Source organism: Pseudophryne corroboree, chromosome 1 (assembly GCF_028390025.1).
Source record: "Pseudophryne corroboree isolate aPseCor3 chromosome 1, aPseCor3.hap2, whole genome shotgun sequence".
NCBI classification, from domain to species: Eukaryota; Metazoa; Chordata; class Amphibia; order Anura; family Myobatrachidae; genus Pseudophryne; species Pseudophryne corroboree.
In genome coordinates this window covers 931,199,000-931,221,178 of record NC_086444.1, presented here as the reverse complement: position 1 = coordinate 931,221,178, position 22,179 = coordinate 931,199,000, and the positions used below count along the sequence as shown (strand labels likewise).

The 22,179-nt window shown below is 46.3% G+C and overlaps 1 long non-coding RNA gene across 1 annotated transcript in view; it reads right to left on the bottom strand.

Annotated features, from left to right (window-relative positions):
* Positions 1 to 547: 547 nt before the first annotated feature.
* LOC134969787 (uncharacterized) overlaps positions 548 to 22,179 on the bottom strand; it is a 38,597-nt gene continuing 16,965 nt past the window's right edge. Inside the window, exon 3 of the long non-coding RNA XR_010189523.1 lies at positions 548 to 738. This is a non-coding gene — a long non-coding RNA (uncharacterized LOC134969787). The remainder of the gene's footprint in view (positions 739 to 22,179) is intronic.

The following is a 22,179-nucleotide window of genomic DNA, read 5'->3' as shown; positions in this document are numbered from 1 at the left end:
CTTCTTGGGGGAGGTGCAATTCAAATGTTTTTTTTCCTGTGGGGTCCAATGTATTTTATTTTTTCCCGTGGGGGCAAATGTGTGTGTTTTCTTACTTTGGGAGCCAATGTGTGTATATTTTTCATGGGAGGGTGAATGTGTGTCTCTTTTTGCTGTGGGGGCCAATGTGTGCGTGTGTCTTTTCCTATCAGTGTGAATGTGTAATTTTTTTTATTTTGTGGGCAACTGTGTTTTATTTTTTTCCAGTGATTTTGTTTTCCTGTGGGGGCTATTGCGTGTGTGAGTTTGTTTTCCTGTAGGGGCCATTGTATGTGTGATTATTTTTCCTGTGGGGTTTGTGTGTGTATGTTTTTAAATAAATAAATAATAATAATAATAATAATAAAGTATTAATAAAAAAAGTATTAATTATTGATATAGTTGGATTGGGCAGTAGTTTACTATATATTTTCTCACACAGGGTGCAAGTAGACTTGCAGCTGGTCCTGGATTTTATTTATTTTAAACAGGAAATCCTCAGTTGTATGAGACGCATATATATACATTTATGATGTTAATGACTTTGTGGACAAGTGGTATGGAACAGACTTAAAACCTCAAGACCTTAACATTACATCTTCAGCAACAGCATATCAGGCATCATCCTCCTGTCAGTTCAGTACTAGAATACAGCAGATCATTCAGAGGCAACATACTTTATGTTTTATTGCTTTCACTAAGTAGCATACTGGTGTCAATCTGTTGGAAAAAATTGTGCAATGTCATGGCAAAATGGGGAATTGACATAACAACTGACAAAATGATGTGCGTATTCACATACACAGTAAGGCAGATAGATCCAATATCATGGCAAATAGATTTTTGTAAAATTATATCGTATTGTGGTTATAAAAGAAGCAAACACCATTGTGTATCTACAGTTAGTAAGATTTAGAATTCTAAAAAATCATCATATTGTAGTGCATTACTCATTGCACAACATTTGTACATATGGAATATTAACATATTTGCGTTTTAAGTAGAGATGAGCGGGTTCGGTTCCTCGAGATCCGAACACCCCCAAAGTTCACCCATTTTACACGGTTCCGAGGCAGCCTCAGATCTTTCCGCCTTGCTCGGTTAACCAGAATGCGCCCGAACGTCATCATCCCGCTGTCGGATTCTCGCGAGATTCGTATTCTATATAAGGAGCCGTGCGTCGCCTCCATTTTCATTCGTGCATTGGAGATTGAACGGAGAGGATGTGGCAGCGTTCTCTCCCTGAAAAGCTCCGTAATCTGTGCTCAGTGTGCTGCAAACATCTGTGCTCAGTGTGCTGCAAATAATCTGTGCTCAGTGTGCTGAAAATATCTATGTTCTCTGCCTGAAAACACTCCATATCTGTGCACAGTGTGCAGCAAATATCTGATCAGTGTGCTACATTGTGGGGACTGGGGACCACCAGTATATAATAATTATAGTAGTACAGTACAGTAGGCCATTGCTGTATCTTGCAGCTCTGTGTCACTACACGTATCCATTCCATATCTGTGCGGCATTTTTGTGAGCAGTATATATAGTATTACAGTGCAGTATTTTGGTGACCCAACAGTATATAGTTGTGTACAGTAGGCCATTGCTGTATCTTGCAGCTCTGTGTCACTGCACGTATCCATTCCATATCTGTGCGGCATTTTTGTGAGCAGTATATATAGTATTACAGTGCAGCATTTTGGTGACCAATAGTATACATATATGGTACAGTACAGTAGGCCATTGCTATTGATATATTACTGGCATATAATTCCACACATAAAAAAATGGAGAACAAAAATGTGGAGGGTAAAATAGGGAAAGATCAAGATCCACTTCCACCTAGTGCTGAAGCTGCTGCCACTAGTCATGGCAGAGACGATGAAATGCCATCAACGTCGTCTGCCAAGGCCGATGCCCAATGTCATAGTAGAGAGCATGTAAAATACAAAAAACAAAAGTTCAGTAAAATGACCCAAAAATCTAAACTAAAAGCATCTGAGGAGAAGCGTAAACTTGCCAATATGCCATTTACGACACGGAGTGGCAAGGAACGGCTGAGGCCCTGCCTATGTTCATGGCTAGTGGTTCAGCTTCACATGAGGATGGAAGCACTCATCCCCCCACTAGAAAAATGAAAAGACTTAAGCTGGCAAAAGCACAGCAAAGAACTGTGCGTTCTTCTAAATCACAAATCCCCAAGGAGAGTCCAATTGTGTTGGTTGCGATACCTGACCTTCCCAACACGCCCCCTGCAAGTGCTGGAAGGAGCACCCGCAGTCCAGTTCCTGATAGTCAAATTGAAGATGTCACTGTTGAAGTACACCAGGATGAGGATATGGGTGTTGCTGGCGCTGAGGAGGAAATTGACAAGGAGGATTCTGATGGTGAGGTGGTTTGTTTAAGTCAGGCACCCGGGGAGACACCTGTTGTCCGTGGGACGAATATCGCCATTGACATGCCTGGTCAAATTACAAAAAAAATCACCTCTTCGGTGTGGAATTATTTTAACAGAAATGCGGACAACAGTTTTCAAGCCGTGTGTTGCCTATGTCAAGCTGTAATAAGTAAGGGTAAGGACGTTAACAACCTAGGAACATCCTCCCTTATACGTCACCTGGAGCGCATTCATCAGAAGTCATTGACAAGTTCAAAAACTTTGGGTGACAGCGGAAGCAGTCCACTGACAACTAAATCCCTTCCTCTTGTAACCAAGCTCCTGCAAACAACACCACCAACTCCCTCAGTGTCAATTTCATCCTTAGACAGGAAAACAAATAGTCCTGCAGTCCATGTCACTGGCAAGTCTGATGAGTCCTCGCCTGCCTGGGATTCCTCCGATGCATCCTTGAGTGTAACGCCTACTGCTGCTGGCGCTACTGTTGTTGCTGCTGGGAGTCGATCGTCATCCCAGAGGGGAAGTCGGAAGACCACTTGTACTACTTCCAGTAAGCAATTGACTGTCCAACAGTCCTTTGCGAGGAAGATGAAATATCACAGCAGTCATCCTGCTGCAAAGCGGATAACTCAGGTCTTGGCAGCTGCGTTGGTTTTAAACGTGTGTCCGGTATCCACCGTTAATTCACAGGGAATTAGAGAATTGTTTGAGGTACTGTGTCCCCGGTACCAAATACCATCTAGGTTCCATTTCTCTTGGCAGGCGATACCGAGAATGTACACAGACGTCAGAAAAGAGTCACCAGTTTCCTAAAAAATGCAGTTGTACCCAATGTCCTCTTAACCATGGACATGTGGACAAGTGGAGCAGGGCAGACTCAGGACATAATGACTGTGACAGCCCACTTAGTAGATGTATTGCCTCCCGCAGCAAGAACTGCAGCGGCGGCACCAGTAGCAGCATCTCGCAAACGCCAAATCGTTCCTAGGCAGGCTACGCTTTGTATCACCACTTTTCATAAGAGGCACACTGCGGACAACCTATTACGGAAACTGAGGAACATCATCGCAGAATGGCTTACGCCAATTGGACTCTCCTGGGGAATTGTGACATCGGACAACGCCACCAATATTGTGCGTGCATTACATGTGGGCAAATTCCAGCACGTCCCATTTTTTGCACATACATTGAATTTGGTGTTGCAGAATTTTTAAAAAAACGACAGGGGCATGCAAGAGATGCTGTCGGTGGCTCGAAGAATTGCGGGCCACTTTCGGCATTCAGCCACCACGTGCCGAAGCCTGGAGCACCAGCAAACACTCCTGAACTTGCCCCGCCATTAGCTGAAGCAAGAGGTGGTAACGAGGTGGAATTCAACCCTCTATATGCTTCAGAGGATGGAGGAGCAGCAAAAGGCCATTCAAGCCTATACATTTGCCTACGATATAGGCAAAGGAGGGGGAATGCACCTGACTCAAGCGCAGTGGAGAATGATTTCAACGTTGTGCAAGGTTCTTCAAACCTTTGAACTTGCCACACGTGAAGTCAGTTCAGACACTGCCAGCCTGAGTCAGGTCATTCCCCTCATCGGGTTTTTGCAGAAGAAGCTGGAGAGATTGAAGGAGGAGCTAAAATGGAGCGATTCCGCTAGGCATGTGAGACTTGTGGATGGAGCCCTTAATTCGCTTAACCAGGATTCACGGGTGGTCAATCTGTTGAAATCAGAGCACTACATTTAGGCCACCGTGCTCGATCCTAGGTTTAAAGCCTACATTGTATCTCTCTTTCCGGCAGACACAAGTCTGCAGATGTTCAAAGACCTGCTGGTGAGACACTTGTCAACTCAAGCGGAACGTGACCCGTCAACAGCTCCTCCTTCACATTCTCCCGCAACTGGGGGTGCGAGGAAAAGGCTAAGAATTCCGAGCCCACCCGCTGGCGGTGATGCAGGGCAGTCTGGAGCGAGTGCTGACATCTGGTCCGGACTGAAGGACCTGCCAACGATTACTGACATGTTGTCTACTGTCACTGCATATGATTCTGTCACCATTGAAAGAATGGTGGAGGATTATATGAGTGACCGCATCCAAGTAGGCACGTCAGAAAGTCCGTACGTATACTGGCAGGAAAAAGAGGCAATTTGGAGGCCCTTGCACAAACTGGCTTTATTTTACCTAAGTTGCCCCCCCTCCAGTGTGTACTCCGAAAGAGTGTTTAGTGCAGCCGCTCACCTTGTCAGCAATCGGCGTACGAGGTGACTTCCAGAAAATGTGGAGAAGATGATGTTCATCAAAATGAATTATAACCAATTCCTCCGTGGAGACATTCACCATCAATTGCCTCCAGAAAGTACACAGGGACCTGAGATGGTGGATTCCAGTGGGGACGAATTAATACTCTGTGAGGAGGGGGATGTACACAGTGAAAGGGGTGAGGAATCGGACGATGAGGAGGAGGTGGACATCTTGCCTCTGTAGAGCCAGTTTGTGCAAGGAGAGATTAATTGCTTCTTTTTTGGTGGGGGCCCAAAACCAACCAGTCATTTCAGCCACAATCCTGTGGCAGACCCTGTCTCTGAAATGATGGGTTTGTTAAAGTGTGCATGTCCTGTTTATACAACACAAGGGTGGGTGGGAGGGCCCAAGGACAATTCCATCTTGCACCTCTTTTTTCTTTCATTTATCTTTGCATCATGTGATGTTTGGGGCTAATTTTTTTAAGTGCCATCCTGTCTGACACTGCAGTGCCACTCCTAGATGGGCCAGGCGTTTGTGTCGGCCACTTTGGTCGCTTAGCTTAGTCATCCAGCGACCTCTGTGCAAATTTTAGGACTAAAAATAATATTGTGAGGTGTGAGGTGTTCAGAATAGACTGGAAATGAGTGGAAATTATGGTTATTGAGGTTAATAATACTATGGGATCAAAATGACCCCCAAATTCTATGATTTATGCTGTTTTTGAGGGTTTTTTGAAAAAAAAACACCCGAATCCAAAACACACCTGAGTCCGAAAAAAAAAAATTCAGGGAGGTTTTGCCAAAACGCGTCCGAATCCAAAACACGGCCGCGGAACCGAATCCAAAACCAAAACATAAAACCCGAAAAATGTCTTGTGCACATCTCTAGTTTTAAGGGAAACAAATAAGAACATGAGGTATTATTTAAATGGAAGTTCCTCATGTAATTTTTTCCAAAACAAATGGGTCTAGATAGTAAACTTTAAAACTAGAGATGAGCGGGTTCGGTTCCTCGGAATCCGAACCCGCCCGAACTTCATGTTTTTTTTCACGGGTCCGAGCGACTCGGATCTTCCCGCCTTGCTCGGTTAACCCGAGCGCGCCCGAACGTCATCATGACGCTGTCGGATTCTCGCGAGACTCGGATTCTATATAAGGAGCCGCGCGTCGCCGCCATTTTCACACGTGCATTGAGATTGATAGGGAGAGGACGTGGCTGGCGTCCTCTCCATTTAGATTAGAAGAGAGAGAGTGAGATTGATTTGAGACAGAGACACTTGATTTACTGGAGCTTAGGAGTACTGTAGAGAGTGCAGAGTTTAGTAGTGACTGACCACAGTGACCACCAGACAGTGCAGTTTTATTTAATATAATCCGTTCTCTGCCTGAAAAAAACGATACACAGTGACTCAGTCACATACCATATCTGTGTGCACTGCTCAGCCCAGTGTGCTGCATCATCTATGTATATATCTGACTGTGCTCACACAGCTTATAATTGTGGGGGAGACTGGGGAGCAGTGCCAGTTATAGGTTATAGCTGGAGCCAGGAGTACATATTATTAAAATTAAACAGTGCACACTTTTGCTGCAGGAGTGCCACTGCCAGTGTGACTGACCAGTGACCTGACCACACTGACCACCAGTATAGTTAGTAGTATACTATATTGTGATTGCCTGAAAAAGTTAAACACTCGTCGTGTGACTTGTGTGGTGTTTTTTTTTTTATTCTATAAAAAACTCATTCTGCAGACAGACAGTGTCCAGCAGGTCCGTCATTATATAATATATACCTGTCCGGCTGCAGTAGTGATATATATATATTTTTTATATCATTATTTATCATCCAGTCGCAGCAGACACAGTACGGTAGTTCACGGCTGTAGCTACCTCTGTGTCGGCACTCGGCAGTCCATCCATAATTGTATACCACCTACCCGTGGTTTTTTTTTCTTTCTTCTTTATACATACATACTACATCTCTTTATCAACCAGTCTATATTAGCAGCAGACACAGTACAGTAGTCCACGGCTGTAGCTACCTCTGTGTCGGCACTCGGCAGTCCATCCATAATTGTATACCACCTACCCGTGGTTTTTTTTTCTTTCTTCTTTATACATACATACTACATCTCTTTATCAACCAGTCTATATTAGCAGCAGACACAGTACAGTACGGTAGTCCACGGCTGTAGCTACCTCTGTGTCGGCACTCGGCAGTCCGTCCATAATTGTATACCACCTACCCGTGGTTTTTTTTTCTTTCTTCTTTATACATACATACTACATCTCTTTATCAACCAGTCTATATTAGCAGCAGACACAGTACAGTAGTCCACGGCTGTAGCTACCTCTGTGTCGGCACTCGGCAGTCCATCCATAATTGTATACCACCTACCCGTGGTTTTTTTTTCTTTCTTCTTTATACATACATACTACATCTCTTTATCAACCAGTCTATATTAGCAGCAGACACAGTACAGTACGGTAGTCCACGGCTGTAGCTACCTCTGAGTCGGCACTCGGCAGTCCGTCCATAATTGTATACCACCTACCCGTGGTTTTTTTTTCTTTCTTCTTTATACATACATACTACATCTCTTTATCAACCAGTCTATATTAGCAGCAGACACAGTACAGTAGTCCACGGCTGTAGCTACCTCTGTGTCGGCACTCGGCAGTCCATCCATAATTGTATACCACCTACCCGTGTTTTTTTTTTCTTTCTTCTTTATACATACATACTACATCTCTTTATCAACCAGTCTATATTAGCAGCAGACACAGTACGGTAGTCCACGGCTGTAGCTACCTCTGTGTCGGCACTCGGCAGTCCATCCATAATTGTATACCACCTACCCGTGTTTTTTTTTCTTTCTTCTTTATACATACATACTACATCTCATTATCATCCAGTCTATATTAGCAGCAGACACAGTACAGTACAATAGTCCACGGCTGTAGCTACCTCTGTGTCGGCACTCAGCAGTCCATCCATAATTGTATACTAGTATCCATCCATCTCCATTGTTTACCTGAGGTGCCTTTTAGTTGTGCCTATTAAAATATGGAGAACAAAAATGTTGAGGTTCCAAAATTAGGGAAAGATCAAGATCCACTTCCACCTCGTGCTGAAGCTGCTGCCACTAGTCATGGCCGAGACGATGAAATGCCAGCAACGTCGTCTGCCAAGGCCGATGCCCAATGTCATAGTACAGAGCATGTCAAATCCAAAACACCAAATATCAGTAAAAAAAGGACTCCAAAACCTAAAATAAAATTGTCGGAGGAGAAGCGTAAACTTGCCAATATGCCATTTACCACACGGAGTGGCAAGGAACGGCTGAGGCCCTGGCCTATGTTCATGGCTAGTGGTTCAGCTTCACATGAGGATGGAAGCACTCAGCCTCTCGCTAGAAAACTGAAAAGACTCAAGCTGGCAAAAGCACCGCAAAGAACTGTGCGTTCTTCGAAATCCCAAATCCACAAGGAGAGTCCAATTGTGTCGGTTGCGATGCCTGACCTTCCCAACACTGGACGTGAAGAGCATGCGCCTTCCACCATTTGCACGCCCCCTGCAAGTGCTGGAAGGAGCACCCGCAGTCCAGTTCCTGATAGTCAGATTGAAGATGTCAGTGTTGAAGTACACCAGGATGAGGAGGATATGGGTGTTGCTGGCGCTGGGGAGGAAATTGACCAGGAGGATTCTGATGGTGAGGTGGTTTGTTTAAGTCAGGCACCCGGGGAGACACCTGTTGTCCGTGGGAGGAATATGGCCGTTGACATGCCTGGTGAAAATACCAAAAAAATCAGCTCTTCGGTGTGGAAGTATTTCACCAGAAATGCGGACAACATTTGTCAAGCCATGTGTTCCCTTTGTCAAGCTGTAATAAGTAGGGGTAAGGACGTTAACCACCTCGGAACATCCTCCCTTATACGTCACCTGCAGCGCATTCATAATAAGTCAGTGACAAGTTCAAAAACTTTGGGCGACAGCGGAAGCAGTCCACTGACCAGTAAATCCCTTCCTCTTGTAACCAAGCTCACGCAAACCACCTCACCAACTCCCTCAGTGTCAATTTCCTCCTTCCCCAGGAATGCCAATAGTCCTGCAGGCCATGTCACTGGCAATTCTTTCGGCGTACAGGCACCACGTACAGAAGACTGGAGCACCACCAAAAACTACTGAACCTGCCCTGCCATCATCTGAAGCAAGAAGTGGTAACGAGGTGGAATTCAACCCTCTATATGCTTCAGAGGTTGGAGGAGCAGCAAAAGGCCATTCAAGCCATTCAAGCCTATACAATTGAGCACGATATAGGAGGTGGAATGCACCTGTCTCAAGCGCAGTGGAGAATGATTTCAACGTTGTGCAAGGTTCTGCAACCCTTTGAACTTGCCACACGTGAAGTCAGTTCAGACACTGCCAGCCTGAGTCAGGTCATTCCCCTCATCAGGCTTTTGCAGAAGAAGCTGGAGACATTGAAGGAGGAGCTAACACGGAGCGATTCCGCTAGGCATGTGGGACTTGTGGATGGAGCCCTTAATTCGCTTAACAAGGATTCACGGGTGGTCAATCTGTTGAAATCAGAGCACTACATTTTGGCCACCGTGCTCGATCCTAGATTTAAAACCTACCTTGGATCTCTCTTTCCGGCAGACACAAGTCTGCTGGGGTTGAAAGACCTGCTGGTGAGAAAATTGTCAAGTCAAGCGGAACGCGACCTGTCAACATCTCCTCCTTCACATTCTCCCGCAACTGGGGGTGCGAGGAAAAGGCTCAGAATTCCGAGCCCACCCGCTGGCGGTGATGCAGGGCAGTCTGGAGCGACTGCTGATGCTGACATCTGGTCCGGACTGAAGGACCTGACAACGATTACGGACATGTCGTCTACTGTCACTGCATATGATTCTCTCAACATTGAAAGAATGGTGGAGGATTATATGAGTGACCGCATCCAAGTAGGCACGTCACACAGTCCGTACTTATACTGGCAGGAAAAAGAGGCAATTTGGAGGCCCTTGCACAAACTGGCTTTATTCTACCTAAGTTGCCCTCCCACAAGTGTGTACTCCGAAAGAGTGTTTAGTGCCGCCGCTCACCTTGTCAGCAATCGGCGTACGAGGTTACATCCAGAAAATGTGGAGAAGATGATGTTCATTAAAATGAATTATAATCAATTCCTCCGCGGAGACATTGACCAGCAGCAATTGCCTCCACAAAGTACACAGGGAGCTGAGATGGTGGATTCCAGTGGGGACGAATTGATAATCTGTGAGGAGGGGGATGTACACGGTGATATATCGGAGGATGATGATGAGGTGGACATCTTGCCTCTGTAGAGCCAGTTTGTGCAAGGAGAGATTAATTGCTTCTTTTTTGGGGGGGGTCCAAACCAACCCGTCATATCAGTCACAGTCGTGTGGCAGACCCTGTCACTGAAATGATGGGTTGGTTAAAGTGTGCATGTCCTGTTTTGTTTATACAACATAAGGGTGGGAGGGCCCAAGGACAATTCCATCTTGCACCTCTTTTTTCTTTTATTTTTCTTTGCGTCATGTGCTGTTTGGGGAGGGTTTTTTGGAAGGGACATCCTGCGTGACACTGCAGTGCCACTCCTAGATGGGCCCGGTGTTTGTGTCGGCCATTAGGGTCGCTTATCTTACTCACACAGTCAGCTACCTCATTGCGCCTCTTTTTTTCTTTGCGTCACGTGCTGTTTGGGGAGGGTTTTTTGGAAGGGCCATCCTGCGTGACACTGCAGTGCCACTCCTAGATGGGCCCGGTGTTTGTGTCGGCCACTAGGGTCGCTTATCTTACTCACACAGTCAGCTACCTCATTGCGCCTCTTTTTTTCTTTGCGTCATGTGCTGTTTGGGGAGGGTTTTTTGGAAGGGCCATCCTGCGTGACACTGCAGTGCCACTCCTAGATGGGCCCGGTGTTTGTGTCGGCCACTAGGGTCGCTTATCTTACTCACACATTCAGCTACCTCATTGCGCCTCTTTTTTTCTTTGCGTCATGTGCTGTTTGGGGAGGGTTTTTTGGAAGGGCCATCCTGCGTGACACTGCAGTGCCACTCCTAGATGGGCCCGGTGTTTGTGTCGGCCACTAGGGTCGATTATCTTACTCACACAGTCAGCTACCTCATTGCGCCTCTTTTTTTCTTTGCGTCATGTGCTGTTTGGGGAGGGTTTTTTGGAAGGGCCATCCTGCGTGACACTGCAGTGCCACTCCTAGATGGGCCCGGTGTTTGTGTCGGCCACTAGGGTCGCTTATCTTACTCACACAGTCAGCTACCTCATTGCGCCTCTTTTTTTCTTTGCGTCATGTGCTGTTTGGGGAGGGTTTTTTGGAAGGGCCATCCTGCGTGACACTGCAGTGCCACTCCTAGATGGGCCCGGTGTTTGTGTCGGCCACTAGGGTCGCTTATCTTACTCACACAGTCAGCTACCTCATTGCGCCTCTTTTTTCTTTGCGTCATGTGCTGTTTGGGGAGGGTTTTTTGGAAGGGCCATCCTGCGTGACACTGCAGTGCCACTCCTAGACGGGCCCGGTGTTTGTGTCGGCCACTAGGGTCGCTTATCTTACTCACACAGTCAGCTACCTCATTGCGCCTCTTTTTTTCTTTGCGTCATGTGCTGTTTGGGGAGGGTTTTTTGGAAGGGACATCCTGCGTGACACTGCAGTGCCACTCCTAGATGGGCCCGGTGTTTGTGTCGGCCACTAGGGTCGCTTATCTTACTCACACAGCTACCTCATTGCGCCTCTTTTTTTCTTTGCGTCATGTGCTGTTTGGGGAGGGTTTTTTGGAAGGGACATCCTGCGTGACACTGCAGTGCCACTCCTAGATGGGCCCGGTGTTTGTGTCGGCCACTAGGGTCGCTTATCTTACTCACACAGCGACCTCGGTGCAAATTTTAGGACTAAAAATAATATTGTGAGGTGTGAGGTATTCAGAATAGACTGAAAATGAGTGTAAATTATGGTTTTTGAGGTTAATAATACTTTGGGATCAAAATGACCCCCAAATTCTATGATTTAAGCTGTTTTTTAGGGTTTTTTGAAAAAAACACCCGAATCCAAAATACACCCGAATCCGACAAAAAAAATTCGGTGAGGTTTTGCCAAAACGCGGTCGAACCCAAAACACGGCCGCGGAACCGAACCCAAAACCAAAACACAAAACCCGAAAAATTTCCGGCGCTCATCTCTATTTAAAACATGATTTTCTGCAGCATTTTCGCAGAGGAAAGCCTAAAATATTGTCTCTCTGTATTTAGTATGGAAAAAAGTACACAGAAAGTCCTCTACCTTTTCATTTGTTTGTGCACAATTCTGCAGCCCCCAATAGGTTTCAATGGAGGCTGTACGCAAACAATATTTATAAGCCTCTCTAAAAAACCCAAACATCTCTGGATGACGTTTTACCTGGCCATATTAGAGAAAAGCAGGAAGAGACTGTTCTCTACCTACAGTACTTTCTCCCAGAGTGCAGGGCTTTCACGTTTCCCCCTGACCCGGGGGGTAATTCAGGCCTGATCATAGCAGCAAATTTGTTAGCAGATGTGCAAAACCATGTGCACTGCAGGTGGGGCAGATATAATATTTGCAGAGAGAGTTAGATTTGGGTGGGTTATTCTGTTTCTGTGCAGAGTACATACAGGTTGAGTATCCCTTATCCAAAATGCTTGGGACCAGAGGTATTTTGGATATTGGATTTTTCCGTATTTTTGAATAATTGCATACCATAATGAGATATCATGGTGATGGGACCTAAATCTAAGCACAGAATGAATTTATGTTACATATACACCTTATACACACAGCCTGAAGGCCATTTTATCCAATATTTTTTTTTAACTTTGTACATTAAACAAAGTGTGTCTACATTCACACAATTCATTTCTGTTTCATATACACCTTATATACACAGCCTGAAGGTCATTTAATACAATATTTTTAATAACTTTGTGTATTAAACAAAGTTTGTATACATTGAGTCATCAAAAAACAAAGGTTTCACTATCTCACTCTCACTCAAAAAAGTCCGTATTTCGGAATATTCCGTATTTCGGAATATTTGGATATGGGATACTCAACCTGTACTGGCTGCTTTATTTTTACACTGCAATTTAGATTTCAGTTTGAACACACCACACCCAAATCTATTAGAGATGTGCACTTGAAATTTTTCTGGTTTTGTGTTTTGGTTTTGGGTTCGGTTCCGCGGCCGTGTTTTGGGTTCGACCGCGTTTTGGCAAAACCTCACCGAATTTTTTTTGTCGGATTCGGGTGTGTTTTGGATTCGGGTGTTTTTTTTTCAAAAAACCCTAAAAAACAGCTTAAATCATAGAATTTGGGGGTCATTTTGATCCCAAAGTATTATTAACCTCAAAAACCATAATTTCCACTCATTTTCAGTCTATTCTGAACACCTCACACCTCACAATATTATTTTTAGTCCTAAAATTTGCACCGAGGTCGCTGGATGTCTAAGCTAAGCGACCCAAGTGGCCGACACAAACACCTGGCCCATCTAGGAGTGGCACTGCAGTGTCACGCAGGATGGCCCTTCCAAAAAACACTCCCCAAACAGCACATGACGCAAAGAAAAAAAGAGGCGCAATGAGGTAGCTGTGTGAGTAAGCTAAGCGACCCTAGTGGCCGACACAAACACCTGGCCCATCTAGGAGTGGCACTGCAGTGTCACGCAGGATGGCCCTTCCAAAAAACACTCCCCAAACAGCACATGACGCAAAGAAAAAAAGAGGCGCAATGAGGTAGCTGTGTGAGTAAGCTAAGCGACCCTAGTGGCCGACACAAACACCTGGCCCATCTAGGAGTGGCACTGCAGTGTCACGCAGGATGGCCCTTCCAAAAAACACTCCCCAAACAGCACATGACGCAAAGAAAAAAAGAGGCGCAATGAGGTAGCTGTGTGAGTAAGCTAAGCGACCCTAGTGGCCGACACAAACACCTGGCCCATCTAGGAGTGGCACTGCAGTGTCACGCAGGATGGCCCTTCCAAAAAACACTCCCCAAAAAGGACATGACGCAAAGAAAAAAAGAGGCGCAATGAGGTAGCTGTGTGAGTAAGCTAAGCGACCCTAGTGGCCGACACAAACACCTGGCCCATCTAGGAGTGGCACTGCAGTGTCACGCAGGATGGCCCTTCCAAAAAACACTCCCCAAACAGCACATGACGCAAAGAAAAAAAGAGGCGCAATGAGGTAGCTGACTGTGTGAGTAAGATAAGCGACCCTAGTGGCCGACACAAACACCGGGCCCATCTAGGAGTGGCACTGCAGTGTCACGCAGGATGGCCCTTCCAAAAAACACTCCCCAAACAGCACATGACGCAAAGAAAAAAAGAGGCGCAATGAGGTAGCTGTGTGAGTAAGCTAAGCGACCCTAGTGGCCGACACAAACACCTGGCCCATCTAGGAGTGGCACTGCAGTGTCACGCAGGATGGCCCTTCCAAAAAACACTCCCCAAACAGCACATGACGCAAAGAAAAAAAGAGGCGCAATGAGGTAGCTGTGTGAGTAAGCTAAGCGACCCTAGTGGCCGACACAAACACCTGGCCCATCTAGGAGTGGCACTGCAGTGTCACGCAGGATGGCCCTTCCAAAAAACACTCCCCAAAAAGGACATGACGCAAAGAAAAAAAGAGGCGCAATGAGGTAGCTGTGTGAGTAAGCTAAGCGACCCTAGTGGCCGACACAAACACCTGGCCCATCTAGGAGTGGCACTGCAGTGTCACGCAGGATGGCCCTTCCAAAAAACACTCCCCAAACAGCACATGACGCAAAGAAAAAAAGAGGCGCAATGAGGTAGCTGTGTGAGTAAGCTAAGCGACCCTAGTGGCCGACACAAACACCTGGCCCATCTAGGAGTGGCACTGCAGTGTCACGCAGGATGGCCCTTCCAAAAAACACTCCCCAAAAAGGACATGACGCAAAGAAAAAAAGAGGCGCAATGAGGTAGCTGTGTGAGTAAGCTAAGCGACCCTAGTGGCCGACACAAACACCTGGCCCATCTAGGAGTGGCACTGCAGTGTCACGCAGGATGGCCCTTCCAAAAAACACTCCCCAAACAGCACATGACGCAAAGAAAAAAAGAGGCGCAATGAGGTAGCTGTGTGAGTAAGCTAAGCAACCCTAGTGGCCGACACAAACACCTGGCCCATCTAGGAGTGGCACTGCAGTGTCACGCAGGATGGCCCTTCCAAAAAACACTCCCCAAACAGCACATGACGCAAAGAAAAATGAAAGAAAAAAGAGGTGCAAGATGGAATTGTCCTTGGGCCCTCCCACCCACCCTTATGTTGTATAAACAGGACATGCACACTTTAACCAACCCATCATTTCAGTGACAGGGTCTGCCACACGACTGTGACTGAAATGACGGGTTGGTTTGGACCCCCACCAAAAAAGAAGCAATTAATCTCTCCTTGCACAAACTGGCTCTACAGAGGCAAGATGTCCACCTCATCATCATCCTCCGATATATCACCGTGTACATCCCCCTCCTCACAGATTATCAATTCGTCCCCACTGAAATCCACCATCTCAGCTCCCTGTGTACTTTGTGGAGGCAATTGCTGCTGGTCAATGTCTCCACGGAGGAATTGATTATAATTCATTTTAATGAACATCATCTTCTCCACATTTTCTGGAAGTAACCTCGTACGCCGATTGCTGACAAGGTGAGCGGCGGCACTAAACACTCTTTCGGAGTACACACTTGTGGGAGGGCAACTTAGGTAGAATAAAGCCAGTTTGTGCAAGGGCCTCCAAATTGCCTCTTTTTCCTGCCAGTATAAGTACGGATTGTCTGACGTGCCTACTTGGATGCGGTCACTCATATAATCCTCCACCATTCTTTCAACGGTGAGAGAATCATATGCAGTGCCAGTAGACGACATGTCCGTAATCGTTGGCAGGTCCTTCAGTCCGGACCAGATGTCAGCATCAGCAGTCGCTCCAGACTGCCCTGCATCACCGCCAGCGGGTGGGCTCGGAATTCTGAGCCTTTTCCTCTCACCCCCAGTTGCGGGAGAATGTGAAGGAGGAGATGTTGACGGGTCGCGTTCCGCTTGACTTGACAATTTTCTCACCAGCAGGTCTTTGAACCCCAGCAGACTTGTGTCTGCCGGAAAGAGAGATCCAAGGTAGGTTTTAAATCTAGGATCGAGCACAGTGGCCAAAATGTAGTGCTCTGATTTCAACAGATTGACCACCCGTGAATCCTTGTTAAGCGAATTAAGGGCTCCATCCACAAGTCCCACATGCCTAGCGGAATCGCTCTGTGTTAGCTCCTCCTCCAATGTCTCCAGCTTCTTCTGCAAAAGCCTGATGAGGGGAATGACCTGACTCAGGCTGGCAGTGTCTGAACTGACTTCACGTGTGGCAAGTTCAAAGGGCAGCAGAACCTTGCACAACGTTGAAATCATTCTCCACTGCGCTTGAGACAGGTGCATTCCACCTCCTATATCGTGCTCAATTGTATAGGGTTGAATGGCCTTTTGCTGCTCCTCCAACCTCTGAAGCATATATAGGGTTGAATTCCACCTCGTTACCACTTCTTGCTTCAGATGATGGCAGGGCAGGTTCAGGCGTTTTTGGTGGTGCTCCAGTCTTCTGTACGTGGTGCCTGTACGCCGAAAGTGTCCCGCAATTCTTCTGGCCACCGACAGCATCTCTTGCACGCCCCTTTCATTTTTTAAATAATTTTGCACCACCAAATTCAAGGTATGTGCAAAACATGGGACGTGCTGGAATTTGCCAATATTTAATGCACACACAATATTGCTGGCGTTGTCCGATGCCACAAATCCACAGGAGAGTCCAATTGGGGTAAGCCATTCCGCGATGATCTTCCTCAGTTGCCGTAAGAGGTTTTCAGCTGTGTGCGTATTCTGGAAACCGGTGATACAAAGCGTAGCCTGCCTAGGAAAGAGTTGGCGTTTGCGAGATGCTGCTACTGGTGCCGCCGCTGCTGTTCTTGCGGCGGGAGTCCATACATCTACTAAGTGGGCTGTCACAGTCATATAGTCCTGACCCTGCCCTGCTCCACTTGTCCACATGTCCGTGGTTAAGTGGACATTGGGTACAGCTGCATTTTTTAGGACACTGGTGACTCTTTTTCTGAGGTCTGTGAACATTTTCGGTATCGCCTGCCTAGAGAAATGGAACCTAGATGGTATTTGGTACCGGGGATACAGTACCTCCAACAAGTCTCTAGTTGGCTCTGCAGTAATGATGGATACCGGAACCACGTTTCTCACCACCCAGGATGCCAAGGCCTCAGTTATCCGCTTTGCAGCAGGATGACTGCTGTGATATTTCATCTTCCTCGCAAAGGACTGGTGGAAGTAGTAAAAGTGGTCTTACGACTTCCCCTCTGGGATGACCATCGACTCCCAGCAGCAACAACAGCAGCGCCAGCAGCAGTAGGCGTTACACGCAAGGATGCATCGGAGGAATCCCAGGCAGGAGAGGACTCGTCAGAATTGCCAGTGACATGGCCTGTAGGACTATTGGCATTCCTGGGGAAGGAGGAAATTGACACTGAGGGAGTTGGTGGGGTGGTTTGCGTGAGCTTGGTTACAAGAGGAAGGGATTTACTGGTCAGTGGACTGCTTCCGCTGTCGCCCAAAGTTTTTGAACTTGTCACTGACTTATTATGAATGCGCTGCAGGTGACGTATAAGGGAGGATGTTCCGAGGTGGTTAACGTCCTTACCCCTACTTATTACAACTTGACAAAGGCAACACACGGCTTGACAAATGTTGTCCGCATTTCTGTTGAAATACTTCCACACCGAAGAGCTGATTTTTTTGGTATTTTCACCAGGCATGTCAATGGCCCTATTCCTCCCACGGACAACAGGTGTCTCCCCGGGTGCCTGACTTAAACAAACCACCTCACCATCAGAATCCTCCTTGTCAATTTCCTCCCCAGCGCCAGCAACACCCATATCCTCCTCATCCTGGTGTACTTCAACATGACATCTTCAATCTGACTATCAGGAACTGGACTGCGGGTGCTCCTTCCAGCACTTGCAGGGGACGTGCAAATGGTGGAAGGCGCATGCTCTTCACGTCCAGTGTTGGGAAGGTCAGGCATCGCAACCGACACAATTGGACTCTCCTTGTGGATTTGGGATTTCGAAGAACGCACAGTTCTTTGCTGTGCTTTTGCCAGCTTGAGTCTTTTCATTTTTCTAGCGAGAGGCTGAGTGCTTCCATCCTCATGTGAAGCTGAACCACTAGCCATGAACATAGGCCAGGGCCTCAGCCGTTCCTTGCCACTCCGTGTGGTAAATGGCATATTGGCAAGTTTACGCTTCTCCTCCGACAATTTTATTTTAGATTTTTGAGTCCTTTTTTTACTGATATTTGGTGTTTTGGATTTTACATGCTCTGTACTATGACATTGGGCATCGGCCTTGGCAGACGACGTTGATGGAATTTCATCGTCTCGGCCATGACTAGTGGCAGCAGCTTCAGCACGAGGTGGAAGTCGATCTTGATCTTTCCCTATTTTTGGAACCTCAACATTTTTGTTCTCCATATTTTAATAGGCACAACTAAAAGGCACCTCAGGTAAACAATGGAGATGGATGGATACTAGTATACTTATGGATGGACGAGCGACTGCCGACACAGAGGTAGCTACAGCCGTGGACTACCGTACTGTGTCTGCTGCTAATATAGACTGGATGATAATGAGATAAAAATAAAATATATATATATATATCACACTAGTACTGCAGCCGGACAGGTATATATATTATGTAATGACGGACCTGCTGGACACTGTCTGTCAGCACTGCAGACTCCTAAAGTAAGCTACTAGTATCAAGAAGATAGAAAAAAAAACCACGGGTAGGTGGTATACAATTATGGATGGACGAGCGACTGCCGACACAGAGGTAGCTACAGCCGTGGACTACCGTACTGTGTCTGCTGCTAATATAGACTGGATGATAATGAGATAAAAATAAAATATATATATATATCACACTAGTACTGCAGCCGGACAGGTATATATATTATGTAATGACGGACCTGCTGGACACTGTCTGTCAGCACTGCAGACTCCTAAAGTAAGCTACTAGTATCAAGAAGATAGAAAAAAAAACCACGGGTAGGTGGTATACAATTATGGATGGACGAGCGACTGCCGACACAGAGGTAGCTACAGCCGTGGACTACCGTACTGTGTCTGCTGCTAATATAGACTGGATGATAATGAGATAAAAATAAAATATATATATATATATCACACTAGTACTGCAGCCGGACAGGTATATATATTATGTAATGACGGACCTGCTGGACATTGTCTGTCAGCACTGCAGACTCCTAAAGTAAGCTACTAGTATCAAGAAGATAGAAAAAAAAAACACGGGTAGGTGGTATACAATTATGGATGGACGAGCGACTGCCGACACAGAGGTAGCTACAGCCGTGGACTACCGTACTGTGTCTGCTGCTAATATAGACTGGATGATAATGAGATAAAATTAAAATATATATATATATATATATATATATATATCACACTAGTACTGCAGCCGGACAGGTATATATATTATGTAATGACGGACCTGCTGGACACTGTCTGTCAGCACTGCAGACTCCTAAAGTAAGCTACTAGTATCAAGAAGATAGAGAAAAAAACCACGGGTAGGTGGTATACAATTATGGATGGACGAGCGACTGCCGACACAGAGGTAGCTACAGCCGTGGACTACCGTACTGTGTCTGCTGCTAATATAGACTGGATGATAATGAGATAAAATTAAAATATATATATATATCACACTAGTACTGCAGCCGGACAGGTATATATTATGTAATGACGGACCTGCTGGACAGTGGACACTGTCTGCAGAATGCGTTTATAAAAACACCACACGACGAGTGTTTAACTTTTTCAGGCAGACAATCACAATATACTGGTGGTCAGCAGGCAATCACAATATACTGGTGGTCAGTGGTCACTGGTCAGTCACACTGGCAGTGGCACTCTGGCAGCAAAAGTGTGCACTGTACTTAAAATATGTACTCCTGCTATAACTGCTCCCCAGTCTCCCCCACAATTAAGCTGTGTGAGCAGTGAGCACTCAGCACAGTCAGATATTGATATACAGTATTACATATGATGCAGCACACTGGGCTGAGCACAGATATGGTATGTGACTGTGTCACACTGTGTATCGTTTTTTTTTCAGGAAGAGAACGGATTAATTAAACTGGTGGTGGTCACTGGTCACTGGTCACACTATCAGCAAGTAGTACTCCGTCCTAAGCAGACAATCACAATACACTGGTGGTCAGTGTGGTCACTGGTCAGTCACACTGGCAGTGTGGCACTCTGGCAGCAAAAGTGTGCACTGTACTTAAAATATATTATTTATGTACTCCTGCTCTAACTGCTCCCCAGTCTCCCCCACAATTAAGCTGTGTGAGCAGTGAGCACTCAGCACAGTCAGATATACAGTATTACATATGATGATGCAGCACACTGAGGCTGAGCACAGATATGGTATGTGACTGTGTCACACTGTGTATCGTTTTTTTTCAGGCAGAGAACGGATTAATTAAACTGGTGGTCAATGGTCACACTATCAGCAAGTAGTAGTACTCCAGTCCTAATATGCTCCCCAAAATTAGTAAATACTAAATAGTGTCTCTAACTCTCTACTCTTCTCTATAAACGGAGAGGACGCCAGCCACGTCCTCTCCCTATTAATCTCAATGCACGTGTGAAAATGGCGGCGACGCGCGGCTCCTTATATAGAATCCGAGTCTCGCGATAGAATCCGAGCCTCGCGAGAATCCGACAGCGGGATGATGACGTTCGGGCGCGCTCGGGTTAGCCGAGCAAGGCGGGAAGGTTCGAACCTGCCTCGGACCCGTGTAAAAAGGCTGAGGTTCGGGGGGGTTCGGATTCCGAGGAACCGAACCCGCTCATCACTAAAATCTATCTCCCTCTGCACATGTTACATCTGCTCCCCCTGCAGTGCACATGGTTTTGACCAACTGCAAACAAAATTGCTGGTACGATCAAGTCTAAATGAAACTGGCGGCGAGTCTCCTGCGACTGCAGCTAAGCTGTGCCGGCAGGAGGCTCCCACAGTTTCTGCTAACAAGCAGAAATTGCAAACGCTCCGCAATTTCTGCTTGTTCAACTGGGGGAGGCCCCAGGCAGTATGCTGGGCGGCCTTGCCCTGCAACGGGCGACCCACAGCATGCGATATAAAGGATAGCAAATTCTGCTGATTAGCAGAATTTGCTATCCAACCTGAATTAGCCCCCAAATGTCTTTATGGTCTAAAACTAGTGATGTGCACCGGAAATTTTTCGGGTTTTGTGTTTTGGTTTTGGATTCGGTTCCGCGGCCGTGTTTTGGATTTGGACGCGTTTTGGCAAAACCTCCCTGAAATTTTTTTGTCGGATTCGGGTGTGTTTTGGATTCGGGTGTTTTTTTACAAAAAACCCTCAAAAACAGCTTTAATCATAGAATTTGGGGGTCATTTTGATCCCATAGTATTATTAACCTCAATAACCATAATTTCCACTCATTTTCAGTCTATTTTGAACACCTCACACCTCACAATATTATTTTTAGTCCTAAAATTTCCACCGAGGTCGCTGGATGGCTAAGCTAAGCGACACAAGTGGCCGACACAAACACCTGGCCCATCTAGGAGTGGCACTACAGTGTCAGGCAGGATGGCACTTCAAAAAAATTGTCACCAAACAGCACATGATGCAAAGAAAAAAAGTGGCACACCAAGGTCGCTGTGTGACTAAGCTAAGCGACACAAGTGGCCGACACAAACACCTGGCCCATCTAGGAGTGGCACTGCAGTGTCAGGCAGGATGGCACTTCAAAAAAATTGTCCCCAAACAGCACATGATGCAAGGAAAAAAAGAGGCGCACCAAGGTTGCTGTGTGACTAAGCTAAGCGACACAAGTGGCCGACACAAACACCTGGCCCATCTAGGAGTGGCACTGCAGTGTCAGGCAGCATAGCACTTCAAAAAAAATTGTCCCCAAACAGCACATGATGCAAGGAAAAAAAGAGGCGCACCAAGGTCGCTGTGTGACTAAGCTAAGCAACACAAGTGGCCGACACAAACACCTGGCCTATCTAGGAGTGGCACTGCAGTTTTCTAGCGAGAGGATGAGTGCTTCCATCCTCATGTGAAGCTGAACCACTAGCCATGAACATAGGCCAGGGCCTCAGCCGTTCCTTGCCACTCCGTGTCGTAAATGGCATATTGGCAAGTTTACGCTTCTCATCAGACGCTTTCAATTTTGATTTTTGGGTCATTTTACTGAACTTTTGTTTTTTGGATTTTACATGCTGTCTACTATGACATTGGGCATCGGCCTTGGCAGACGACATTGATGGCATTTCATCTTCTCGGCCATGACTATTGACTAGTTGCAGCAGCTTCAGCACTAGGTGGAAGTGGATCTTGATCTTTCCCTATTTTAACCTCCACATT